A 14,398-nucleotide genomic window follows, 5' to 3' on the forward strand; every position below is an offset into this window, starting at 1 on the left:
TTTATCCCAAAACGTGAGTACCTCTTTCTAGTAGTGTTAGAAAGCCTTATATGTGTTTATAACATGATTTAGAAGGCTAAATCACAAGATCTAGGAGTTTACTCCCCAAGGTGTTCTTGGGCGGTAAACTCCCGAAACAAAGCCGAGACCGACCCTTGTGTTATGCAACTGCCTTAGAGTCATATGTATGTGTGTTAGGGACAAGAAAACAACCAAGAATCACCCAAGTTTGGGAGTTCACGGCCCAAGAGTTCCTTAGGCCGTAAACTCCCTTTTCAAACTCAAAATGGTGTTTTAAGGCACCTAAAGCTTCAAGACTTTTATCAAGACTTGTTCCCATTTAATCTAAGGCCTTAAGCACATCAAAATCACTTATCAAAGTGAGTTTAAGGCCAAGACTTTGTGCTTGGGCCGTAAACATGAAAGAATGGCACCAAAGTATGCCTAATGTCTTCATATGCTTGGAATAAAAGCCTAGAACCAATACCACATGTGCAAGAGACTTGAAAGCATCAAAATCACCTATTGAAGTGAGTTTACGGCCTTGGTAATGCTCCTAGGCTGTAAACACCAAACAAGGGCACCAAAGTGTTCCTAGGGTCCTCATTAGCTTTAAACAATTATCTAGAACCTATCCTTCAAATGCAAGAGGCTTGAAAACAACAAAAGCAACACCCCAAAGGAGTTTACAACCGTAAACTCCAAGGGAAATGGCCTTGGGGCCGTAAACTCCTAAATGGAGTGTTTCTAGACCTTAAACCCTTCCAAGAATTTAACCACCATGTTGGAATAATTCTAGGAATCATTTGGAACTTCAAAACACACAATACCCCCATGGTTGGGAGTTTACGGCCGTAAACTCAAGAGTTTACAACCATAAACTCCATGTGTGATGGTATATGGGGAGTAAACTCACATATGGGATCCTTTGGAACCCTAAACACAAGTACCTTGTCCCACAATAGCTTAGATGCAATCCTTAGGGCCTAAAACATTTATATAAAGTGTTTATTATGTCTAGGATGTCTTACCATTATCAATTAGTGATTTGAGGCTAATTGAATGCATATATGTGTGATTATATGTTCATTAGGATCGTAGTGTGTGTACAAGTCCTCTCTTGACACCTAGCAATCCTATACCGTTCAGTTCATCCCAATCACCAACTACAGGTGAGTTCATACCCCTAGTCAATGTTTTAAATGATTTTAAATGCTTTAAAAGGGTGGAATACAAGTAGAAACAAACATGTTATTAAATCATTTATATGTATTTTATAACTGTGTTTGTCATTTAACAGATTTCACATATTACAAAATGTGATGCATGAAATGGTTTTAAATCTTAAAAACACATTGTTATCAAATGTTTTACCTTTGAAATGTATACTAAAATGACCTCAAGTCATTGTTAATCATTGTTCAAAACCCATAAGATGTCTTACAAAACCATTTTTACATTCTTGAACTAAACTATGCATATACACTTATATTCTTATATATGAATTGATGTTATAGTTTACATCTTTCATTTAGTTTCCTACACCCTTGAGTAGTAAGAGTGTATAAACCTACATGATCAACCAATTAGATTACAGTAAATTATCATAGGGATAATTTGAAGATATCAAACATTACTTCTATTACAAGGAATCACACAAGAGTCAGTTCATTCATGAGTCTATACTAGTACATTACCTGATACATGAGTACTTACAGATGTTTACCTGATACATGAATATGTTTACACATACTTACCTGTTGCATGGACACACATACATGGATACCATACAGGAACACTTTTACATAGGTGCATTATCCTGTATTCACTTACCTGGATACTTGTACTTAGAACTACGTGGATGATTTATTAGTACTTACTGTGTAAATTATCTTTCCTATCCCGGTTCAATGGGATATCTCGGCGGGACTTACCATTCCGAACCCCACTGATTAGCACCAGTGGTCGATGAATATCTACGGATGTCTAAGGTAGTTACTTGTTTAGTAGTCAGTGACGGGACTAACCATCCCTCCGTCCAACTGTTGCAACAGTGGATGAGATGTGAATCTTCGGAGGATCATTAGGTTAACGATCTATATTAGGAGATCGACATCGGGACTAACCCTCCCTCCACCCTGATGCCGCTACAGAGGGTGAGTGGACAATCTTCGGATGTTCATTTGGGTATACCTTTCGCTTCGGCGATGTCGTGTTAATCCTGGTCACCCAGGGATAACACTTACATGATTATATTTTCCTACTTTACTTTATTTTGTGATATATTCACATAAACGATGAGTTAGACTAAGCACTTTTAGTACTAGTCAATAAAAGGAAAAACTATCATTCTACTTACTAAACATTCGGGTCTTGGTAGAAGACTACATCTCACACTGATAGAAAATAAGGGATTTTCTAGGGTTTTTCATACTTACATCCACATTTTTATTTAACGATTTACATGGCCTTCATAACAGATTTTCACAAACAAGACAATGACTCTTAAATACTTGTGAATTCACTAGCTTTAAAGCTGATACTCTCTTTCAAAATAACTTGTATTCTCAGGTCATCAGTAGACAGGTACGGAGGCCAGGTTTTGAGAAGACGGAGCAGACAAGTCTCGTCTTTTATTTTGATTGTATATTTTTGGTGTCTTACTACAATGAAAGAACACACATGTATTAAAACTTTACTTATAATGCAATGGATGATGTTGTTGCTTGTTTATTATATTACACTGTTGTGGTACTATACATGACGTCCTCCACCCCTGAACGTTTCCGCCATTCGTGGTTTTGGGGTGTGACACAGCGTAATTTGGGTTTCCAGGCCCCTATAAAAGGATGTCGAGGGCAGCTGAGTTCTTTGCTCATTTCTTCCCTTTCTCTTGCATTTTTGCATCGTTTTTCGTGCAAGAATTATCCCGAAGCCTCGGTATCATTACCGAGACCCGAAGCAAGACCCGAAGTCCCGAAGATCCCGAGAAGTGCAATTCCCGAGCCGAAGCTCTGCTCGCGAGGAGCCCGGTTTTTGTGAAGATCTTCCAGATCTGCCAAAGAATACTACTTCTATAAGTCGTAGTGTTGTCCGATCATCTTCTGATCAAGTGAGTGTGTGGTTACTTTCTTCTAACGCATAATTATGAAGTATTTTATACGAAATACGTGTTATGTGTATATTTTGTTGTTATATGTGTGAATGTATATTCACTTTCTTCTATCTTATAGATATGATTTATTCTCTATGAAATACGTGTTATGTGTATGTATCTCATCCGTTGTTTGGAATATGTATTGAATGAGAATGCTCTACGGGTTTTAAACTATGTATATATATATATATATATATATATATATTAATACGTCGGGTAGAACATGGGTAGATAGTTGTGTGATAAACAGATGAGAGGCCTCGATGTTGTTTTTGATTTAGTCATCTAGCGGAGTTTAGATGACGACCACATACTTTTCTAGACAGTTCTGTGGAACGATAGCAGGTTCACCACCTATAGGTGTTAATGAACTTGGGTATTCGTTCGTTGTACTCCATCCCCCTCATGGTTTCCTTATTTGACATATATTATCGGGAAACCCTCGAATGCATGTGTTGTCGCCCCGATGAAATATTCTAAGACTAGTTCTCTTGTGTTAGTTGTTTTAGGGATGTAAAGTGAGGATAACGGGAATGGGTAATTGGGTTACTGTTGGTTGGTGGAATTTAAATATTTTTATTTATTGTGGGTTGAAAACCCTATATGCTCACCAGGCTCCCAATCTTGACCCACTCAGTTTATTTGTATCACAGGAAGTGGCGCAAGGACATAACATGGATGAATCATCAAGTTGTTTTGTTTACAAGTTTGTATATGTATATATTTGTTGAATGACTTGTAATGTTATCGTTTATGCTTTATGGTCTGTATCGGAACATGACATCCCGAGTTTTGATTATATAATGAAAATACATTTCATTATGAAATGCTTTGGTAAATATTATTTTATCACCTTTTGTTTTTGGGAACAAATTCCGCAACTCTTTTAATCAAAGTATTACTCTGAAATCATTTTAAAAGCATGAATTAAACCGGTCTTTTCTGGCCATGATTTTGGGGATGTCACAGTTGGTATCAGAGCATTAGTTTAAGCGAACTAGGAATGTGTAGGATTTCTAGACTTAAACTTAGAATGCTAAGTGAAATTATGAGATGTGTGTCTGTTATATTTTAATTAGACACGAGCACTAGTTTATTTTAGGAAAATTGTCTAAAATGCTTTTATGTGCTAAATGTTATTTGTTGCCATATATGATATTATTTGTTCGGATCTATGGTCTGTTGCAGACCGGATCTGGAAACCTTATGTGTAGGATTCTAAGCGTACGTCTATGAATTTAGAACTAGCATGTAAACGTTTCGGAATGATAAGGATGATTTGAATATCTATCGTGAATGAGGATCTAATTTCACCTTATTCGATGTATAGATCAAAAATGGTGAGAACAAGAAGTGGAGTTGGAAATGCTGATGAAAACAGGAATCAACCACCAGTGATTGAGCAAATACATGTTGTAGCAGCAACACCTGAGCCGATAACAATGGCTGGTGTACAATTGATGATTCAGATGATGTTGGATCTTCATATGGATGAAACGAGACGTCTTCTTCAACAGAATCATGAAGACCTATTAATTCAAGTGGAAGAGCCCGAAGTCAATGAAGGGAACTCGAAAGGTGGAAACTTCAGTGGGTCTGTTGGTCAAGCCAACCCACCGATAGTTAGGCAAAACAACCATGGTGGAAGGAATGATGGAATGGGATGCAAGTACAAGGACTTTCTGACTTGCAAACCATCGACCTTCACTGGAAAGGAGGACCCAATTGGAGTGATGGATTGGATCTCCGAATTGGAGTTAGCCTTCATGACTTGTGGCTGCAGAGGCAACTTGTAGACTACCTTTGCAGTGCGTCAGTTCTGAGGTGGATCCGTTCGTTGGTGGAACACTCTAGGGAAGAATTTAAGCCCTAATGAGCCACTACAATTGTCATGGGCAGAGTTCTTGGCGCAGTTCAAGCGCAAGTTCTGCTCGGCTCAAAATTTGTTGGAATTGGAGAACAAGTTTCTAACATTGACAAAAGGCAGCATGTCAGTTGATGAATATACTAATAACTTCACCGACAAAATGGAGTTTGCCTTGCGCATCGTTCTAGATGAGTTGACAAAGGTTGATCGATACGCAAAAGGACTCCCATAGGAGTATGCGGTGCCAGTTCGTTAGGCACCTACTTTAGAGGCAACTATTTGGGCTGCCAAGTCTGTTGAGGACATGATTAAGAGAAAATCCGCCAGCAAGGTTGAAGTTGGCAAGAAGAGAAAGTTTGAAGGAACTTCAGGTTCCAATAAGAAAAGCAAATTTTCGAAGTCTGATTCGAAAAAGTTTGGAGGAAAAGGAGGCGAAGCAAAATGGTGTGAGAAGTGCATGAAAAACACTTTGGGAAATGTAGTGAGGATGTAACCTGCTACAAATGTGGAAAAATTGGGCATTTTTCCAATGAGTGTCCGTCCAACAAAAGGATATGCTCAGCAGGCTCCCAAGCCTGACCCACTCAATTTATTTGTATTACAAGAAGTGGCGCAACGACATAAGATGGATGAATCATCAAGTTGTTTTGTTTACAAGTTTGTATATGTATATATTTGTTGAATGACTTGTAATGTTATCGTTTATGCTTTATGGTTTGTATCGGAACATGACATCCCGAGTTTTGATTATATAATGAAAATACATTTCTGTATGAAATTGATATTTGCATATTTAGTCTTATATTAAGCATAGATTTTTATCATTTATTAGCTAATTTATTACATTTCATGGACAAAAAATATTTAAAAGTGTTTGAGTTATGTTTTCAGTCCAAAGGTGAAGCTCGGAAGCAAAAGGAAGCAGGAGAAGCGGTTTGCAACTCGGGAATTGAACAAAGAAGAAGAACCACCAAAATCAACACATACTCAGCGAGTAGGGTCGACTACTCGGAGAGTCCGAGCGAAGGATCGAGAAGATAAGGATAAGATAAAGACTCTGTGACTTACCGTGCACGGGAATTAAGTGATGGACTCGACGAGTCGGACATGGACTCGGCGAGTCAGTTTGCATCTATAAAAACGGCTGCCCAGATCGACATTCAACATTCTGGAACCTTTGGGAAGAAGTAAGTTGCGAATCAGAGCCAGGAGAGACCTGAAGAACGAAGATACAACCTAGAATTCAATCCCGAAGGAGATTTGAGGCAAATTTACATCATTCTACTTAATCTTTTGTTTTCCATTATGGCTAGACAATTAAAAATTGTTTTTATGCTGTTAATTAGCTCAATAATGAGCTAAAACTCTTAAACTTTTCTTTGGGGATACGATATTGATACTATGGATTGATTATTTATGGTAGGATTAATTCAATGTTGGTGATTTTGTAGATTTTAGCTTGTTCAAGAACCTTGTATGTGAATAATAACTATTTTTCTGTTAATACGAAGATAATTAAATAGTATGAACATCTTTTAATTGTAACCCTCATAGGCTTATGTGACCACTTTATCATACGACTAGGATTAATGAACATGAAACTAGAATTAATAAGAAAAATAGGTAAATTCATGTATGAGCTTGTGTGATGACCATCAACAAGAAGTTAACTAAAGGACCAAATTAGTTAGCTATTACAAGTCTAAATTAACCCGAATAATTAATCTAGTGAATTAAATTAAATTAGACAATTGATCACTGTTTGAGTTAGTTTGTTCTCTAAGGATTAATGCAGCGAATGTGAATCTAATCACTTGAATCGGTAACCAATAGAAGAATTAATCCGTTGCACTATTACCATAATATCAACCATATGATCAATTGAGTTGAACTAAACAGAAGTCCTTCCCATTATTGAATTTAGTTAAATCTTTGCTTTTCTAGTTCTTAGTTTAAGTAATAGTTAGTAAGTTTCTAGTCTTGTAAAACTAGAGAAAAACCCCTACTTATTAATTAATTTAGATAAAATTAGTCTTTAGTTTTAAATTACCGTTCCCTGTGTTCGATACCCTACTTATTTAGCTATACCACAATTGATAGGTCCACTGCCTTTGTGTGTTCATTTTCTAAGTAAAAAGTAGGTTTAAAACTAGTTGAGTCTACACACGTCAAGTTTTTGGCGCCGTTGCCGGGGAACGGTTATAAATTAGCACTAATTTATATTTTTATCGATCCTTTGTGTGGGATTTATCTCACACAAAGTTAATTCTTAGGTAATTTGGTAATTAGTATAGGTTTTAATAAATATCTGTTTTATTAGTTAATTAGATTTTTTTTTTTTCTGTTTTTGCCTTGAACTCGCCGAGTGCACTCGAGTCAACTCGCCGAGTCCATCGTTGTTCGCATTTTTATTTTTATTTTTGTTATTTTTACGCGTTTCTCTTGTTTTGCTTGCAGTTGTTTCATGACCCGAGGATTTGATACACTTCTGGTCCCTCCTCTAGAAGACCCGGAATCCGCACTCAGGAGGAACAAAGGAAAAGCCGTTGGAGAATCCGTTTCTTCAAAGAACTCGCCACTAAAGAACCTCAAGTCCATTTTCAGAAAGAAGAACAGCAGCAAATCAGGAGCATCCAACGCCTCTTTGGCAATCGAAGACCCGATTAAAGAAGACACCGAGTACGAGACCGAGGGAGAAGAAGATCTCACTTTCGAGCACGGATCCGACTTTGAAGACGATTTCACTATCAGTATGGCTAACATCGATGAAATTACCATGGGGGAATGGAAGAAGAGGATGTGTGATGACATCAGACCGGGACTTGTGCAACCTACAATTCCCGCTACTACCACTTTCGAACTAAAGGGCCACATACTCGCTCAACTTAAGGAGATTCCCTTCTATGGAAAAGACCACTAAGATGCATACATCCACTTGGATGAAGTAAATGATGTGGCTAACTTCTTCAATGTACCAAATGTGCCACACGAGACTCAGCTACTTCGCATGCTCCCAGTCACATTCAAAGGTGCTGCAAACAACTGGCTCAAGTCACTCCCTCCCGGGTCGGTCACCACATGGGCTAAAATGAAAGAAGAGTTCATAGATCATTTTTGCCCGCCTTCCAAAATAGCCAAGTTGAAGAAAGCCATTGCCAACTTCGAGCAACAACCCGCAGAGTCTCTTTATGAGGCTTGGGAAAGGTACAAATATCTTCTCAGAAATTGCCCACACCATGACCTTAATAGCCAACAAGAAGTTTCCATCTTCTATGATGGAGTCAATGTCACCACAAGGCAATTGCTCGACTCGCAAGGCCTGCTCACAAGGAAAACACCCCCGAAAATCAAAGAATTAATTGAAGAATTCTTTAAACATTCTAGAGAATATCACAACCCAATAAATGAAGTAAGTCGGGGGTAGTGAACTCGGCAAATGATGGCATAGCGGTGATGATGGCTAAGCTCGATAGTTTAGATAGAAGGATGACAAAAAATGGATCAAACAATCCATGCTATTCGAGTTGGATGCAAGAACTGTAGAGGGCCTCATCTCATGAAGGATTGTGACTTAGATGCAAATGGAAACAAGAAGGATCAAGTGTTCTACTCAAGCGGCGATCGTTACGACGAGAATTGGCGGAAACCGAAGAACGAATGGCTCCCGTATGAAGAATACAAAAAGGTGAAAGAGGAGAAATACAAGCAGAATGAGAGGGGTTTTTATCAAAAGGAAGAATTGGTTATGGAAAAGAAGGCCGATTTAGAAGAAATGTTCACTAGATTTATAGCCGCGTTCGAGAAAAGGCACAATGATCATGATGCTGCAATACATGAGACCAGAAATATACTTCGGAATCAACAAGCATCTATTCTCAACATTGAGAAACAGCTAGGACAACTTGCACATCATGTGAACGAGAGAAGACCGGGTCAACTTCCAAGTAAAACCGAGAATAATCCGAGAATGGAAAATGTCAATGTTGTGACCTCCAACTATGGAAAATTTTTTACCCCTGCACAGAAGATCTCCAAGGTGCATGCAGAAAAGACAGAAGAGTCGGATCCAACTAAACCCGAACAGACTCACCGAGTCCCTATAATGGACTCGATGAGTCCTTGCCATGATGACAAAACTGTTGTTTCCTTAAGGCCTTACAACCCGCCTCTGCCATTCCTAATCAAAGTCATACCTACTGAAAGGGTTAGAGCATACAGAGCTCTCATGGAGCATGTAAGAGCCCTTCAAGTAAACGTTCCATTTGTGGAAACAATGCTTCAAACACCCAAGTATTTTAACTTGCTGAAAGGTCTCTTTGCTGCTAGAAAGGATTTAGCTAAAGTCACGGAGATAGTATTGAGTGAGCTACCCGAAAAGAAGGGTGATCCGGGAAGCATCATAATTCCTTGTCAATTTGGAAATGTACTTGCTACTCAAGCGTTGACCGATTCGGGTGCAAGTATTAACTTAATGCCTTTTTCTTTCTTTAAGAAGCTGAATTTACCGGAGCTAAGGCCTGTGAATATGAAGATCCATTTGGCGGATGAGACAATTATTAGCCCAAGAGGTGTTTGTGAAGATCTACTCATCAAGGTGGATAAGTTTATATTTCCCGTGGATTTTGTAGTGCTCGATATGGAAGAAGACCCCAAAATTCCAATTATTTTGGGGAGACCATTCTTGAATACCGTGGGTGCATTAACAGATGTATGCGAGTCGACATTAACATTGAGGGTAGGAGATGAGTCAGCAGTGTTTAAAGCTCAACCAGAAGTTAAGCAAGAACAAGGAAGAAAATAAGAAGTCTCATTCGTTAATTTGGATGATGAAATACTACAAAAATAACTTGCACTCTTACAAGAAGAAGATCCAAGTAAGTTTTTGCTATCTTATGGAGGAAATGATGATGTTGACAAAGACTTGGAGGAAATAGAGAAGCTGCTGGAAGGAACCGATTCAGAAAACACAGTGGAATGTGAGGAATTCGCTCCGAATCACCGAGTCGCTTTAATGGACTCAACGAGTCCAGTCGAAAATCACAGCAACGTGGCCGATTTTGATCTGCTTGCTACCTGCTCCCTGCATGATCTGGACATGAAGATTTTCCTTAATTCTACAAAAGATCAAGCAACAGAAGGACGAAAGGATGGTGGTCTTCAACACGTTCATGTAGCATGTCTTGATACAATAATGCAAGAAGATGAAGACAATCCACATGAAGAGAAGGCAAGTTTTGGAGAAGAGGAAAATGTAAAGGTTAGGAGAGATGATGCTGATCACCCATTCATTACCAAACCTCGAGCCCGAATTTTCACCAACTATGAAGTAATAAAGTTTAAAGAGAATGGGGTGAAGAAGAAGAAGAGGAGGAAAAGTGTAATTTATGCAGCGGAAGATTATGCTATAAGGAAAAAGAGAGAAGAATTAAGACGGGCTTACAAGAAGAAGATACACGCTTACAAGACAAAGTATAAACCGTAAAAGATTAGGTGTGCATTCCCGATGCAGGAGGATGAAGAAACGTAGATGGGAAGGAGTCAAGCTAACGACTCCTTAAAAAGAAGTGCTTGGCGGGAGGCAACCCGTTATTAGAGTTTGCTTTCTTTTATCTTTTTAGTTTTGTTTGATTTTCGTTTTTAGGATTTTATTTCCATCCTCTAAATCATTAGGCATGATTGCTTGAGAAAGCGTATGGACTAAGTATGGAGTGGAATGAATTTTTATGACAAAAATGATATAATTTTTGGAATTCGTGACCAGACTCGCCGAGTCTGACCCTGACTCGATGAGTCGGTTTTATTTACAGAAAAAAAATTAACTTTTACATCAGGTAAAACTAGGGTTTTTAACCCTAATGAGATCATACTTTCTCCCCCTTACTCGATGTGCGCCTCTTTTCTTTTCTCTCTCAAGCATTCATCAAGTTCTACACTCTTTTTTCAAGATTTTCAAATTCTATCAACAAAGGTACTTAATTTCTTCCATAATTCTGTTAAAGCCATGATTCTTAAATGATTTAGGGTGTCAATTTCATAGATTACCCAATTTTGAAGTTTAGTGAATTTTTAGGGTTTTGATTTAATATGAATTATGTTGTTTTGGATGGTTATTCTTGCTCTAATACATCATAGGAACATCCATGGACAAAACCCTTGAAAAAATTCGGAGTTTTATGGTCGAATTTCGATCGACCCATCGACTGACTCGCACAGTTCGATCGACTCGCCGAGTCCAGTAGGGGACCCAGATGAATAAGGTTTTTAATGTTTTTCTGTATTTTCTGGGTTGTTTGTTCTTTGTTTTGTAGGGATCATGTTTTTCAGAGGACATAGATCAAGAGGAAACCAATGAGATTTTCCTTGGTTGAATTTTCCTCCAATTAAATCTGCTTCAACAATGACGAGATGGAAGAAGAGGTTGGCTGATGTCAGAAAGAAGGAGGTTTATACACCTAATAGGATTGATTGGGATTGGTTAAATAGTGTCCGGTATGAAGACGAGTTGGCCCCTTACCTTTTGAAAGAATTTACTTACGAAGGGGAGACGATTATTTGTGATGGATGGAGCCGGGTTTTTAGAATTCAAGAACTGGTGTATCGAGAACTTTGCTGGGAATTTTTCTTCATGGTATCTTTCCGAGGAGGAGATGATTGCTACCACCCCACGAGTTTTAGTTTTTGTCTTGGGGGTGAATTCCATCAATGTTCTGTCATTGAGCTTGCATGTTGATTGGGGGTTTACGACCAACCATTGGTTACTACTGCTATCTTCCGTGTCTTTTTGGAATAATCTCATAAGGTCTTTCCCGACGTTGTTACAAGTACCAGTTGGTGGAACACAATCGCCAACAAAGTATATATTCCGAAATCGGCTCAAGAAGGGAGCATTAGGTCACCCACACACCGCCTCATACACCGCCTTATATCCACTACAATCAATCAAAGGAAGGACGATGATAAGGTGTCCAATCTTGACGTATTTTATCTTTGGAGTATCATCACGCCCGACACTTTCTGCAACATTCCATGGTATTTGGCTTCTTACTTATCGGAGGGTGCGGTCAAGGATCGCAAAACGTCCAAAATTAATGGTGGCATGTTCGTGACCCGGCTAGCCAACTCATATGGATTGATGACCCGCGGTGCATGGAATTTGATGACAATGGTTCCTGCCCCTCCCTTTAATCCTATTCTTTTTTGGAGGGCAAGAATTATTGAAGACTTTGGCGGTGGTCATTATGCTATCCCAAGTGACGATCTGGTAATTGGGCCCGAGGCACCGGGAAGGAGGGTTAGATCGAGACGTGAGCGGGAAGTGGAGGAGGAACCGCCAGTAATTCCGGTGGAAAATGATGAAGTACCATTGGATTGGTACAATGTCGAGATGAGGAGGCTCCAAGATCAAATGGCAAGGGATATCAATTTTAGCAATGCATCCCACGTGCGGCTTTTCGACCATTTCCATATTCCGCACATTGATGGGGGTAATTTTCCCTACATTCCTTCGTGGGACGAGGTCATTCATGCAAGGGGAAGTGGAGCTGGTGGGAGCGGGGCTGCTCATGGCAATGATGAGGAAGAGGATGATTAGTTTTTATGTTTAATGGAACAATTTTCTTTTTATTTTTGTTTTTGTTTTGTTTGGTGTGTTTTGAATTCTTGGTTGAAACTCTGAGTTATGTGTTTGATGTTTTATTTGCCTTGGCGACTTTCAGATTTTGAGTTAGGAATGCTTGTTTAAAGGGTTTAGAGTTTGAGAAAAAGAGAAAAAGAGTGGAAGAAAGTCAAGAAAGGGCGACGTTTAGAGCTAAGGTGTCGAGTCCGGTTATAAGGGTATTAAGTAGATAATTCTAGAAGTTATGGGAAGTTCTTGGGATTTATCAAAAGCTGGGACAAGTGAAGAACGTGAATTATTCCACCCAACGGTCGACTCGCCGAGTGCAACAAACCTACTCGACGAGTCGCCCTTTTTACTTACACATTCGAGGCTTTTCGCGACTGTACTCGACGAGTCGTATATATGACTCGACGAGTCACTTATTTGTACACCAAGAAGACTGCTGATTCGATGCTGATGTACCATTTATTCTTTGTAATCAATTCCTGGAGGTTTTGTACTATTTTTCTTGCACATTTGAAGCTACCCACATGTGATTTGATGTCCGAGACATGGATGCGTTGTTTCTATGTCTAAAGTCAACTGAAGATGGAGTTGAAAGAAGATACCGACCTAGCGACTGCTACCCTAGGGGAGTTTGTTCTAATTCTCTCTACATTTCATGTTTGTTATTTTTCATGTATAACATGCAATGAGGACATTGCATAAATTAAGTGTGGGGTAGGGGTTGATGTCGTCTTAGTAAATTTAGAATCTTAATTTAGGTTAATTTTTAAAAATTTTGCATACCAAAAATATGACTTTGGAATTAATTTAGGAAATTTTGGTAAAAAGTAATTAGGATTCCATGTTAGAGTTATGTTGATGATTGCATGAAGACCCAAATGTTTCGTTGAGCCTATATACGTTCTAGTGCATTTATGGCTTCCTTATTCCAGTGAAATCATGGGACAAAAACACGACCTTGCTTAGCCCGAGGGATGTAATATGTTTAGCATTGTGTACCAGAAATGTATCCAGGAAAATTGTTATCGTTAGCCAATAAAGGTTGAAGTTAAGCGCCCCTGCTTAAGCATGTAGAGCTTTGAGTGGAAAAAATGATGTACATGTAAGAGAGAGAGAGAGAGAGAGAGAATTACAAGAAAAAGTTTGAAGAATTTTTGGAGCAATTAAAATGAAGGTCAAAAGATCAAAAATTCTGAAGAAATTCAAAAGTTGAAGATACCAAAAATCAAACAGCAAAGTGGTGAATTCAAAGAAATCAGAGATTAAATGTCAAAGAAGTGAAGAATTCAAAAGAGCTCCATAGTTGTATCATAAATTGTAATTGTCTAGATTATGTATGCTTGGGTTGCTCAACCAAAAATACCTTGAGGGTAGGAGGTTTTCTGAGGATGGATTCAGAGGGATGCATAAAATGAGCATTGTTCGGGATAAGTGGGCGAATGTTTATGAGGATTGTGAGTATTTGGAGTATGGGGGGTCCTTAGGATAAATTTTAGACACAAATGCATGCGTTGCGGTCTTGGCATAATGGTTGGGTTAGATTGGAGTTGTTATATGTGATTCTAATGTGTTAAAATTCAGTTTTGCTTGGGGGCAAGCAAAAGTTAAGCGTGGGGTATTTTGATATTTGCATATTTAGTCCTATATTAAGAATAATTTTTTATAATTTGTTAGCTAATTTATTGCATTTCATAGACAAAAGATACTTAAAAGTGTTTGAATTATGTTTTCAGTCCAAAGGTGAAGCTCG

This window comes from Lactuca saligna, chromosome 6, assembly GCF_052625555.1.
Source record: "Lactuca saligna cultivar CGN05327 chromosome 6, ASM5262555v1, whole genome shotgun sequence".
Lineage (NCBI taxonomy): Eukaryota > Viridiplantae > Streptophyta > Magnoliopsida > Asterales > Asteraceae > Lactuca > Lactuca saligna.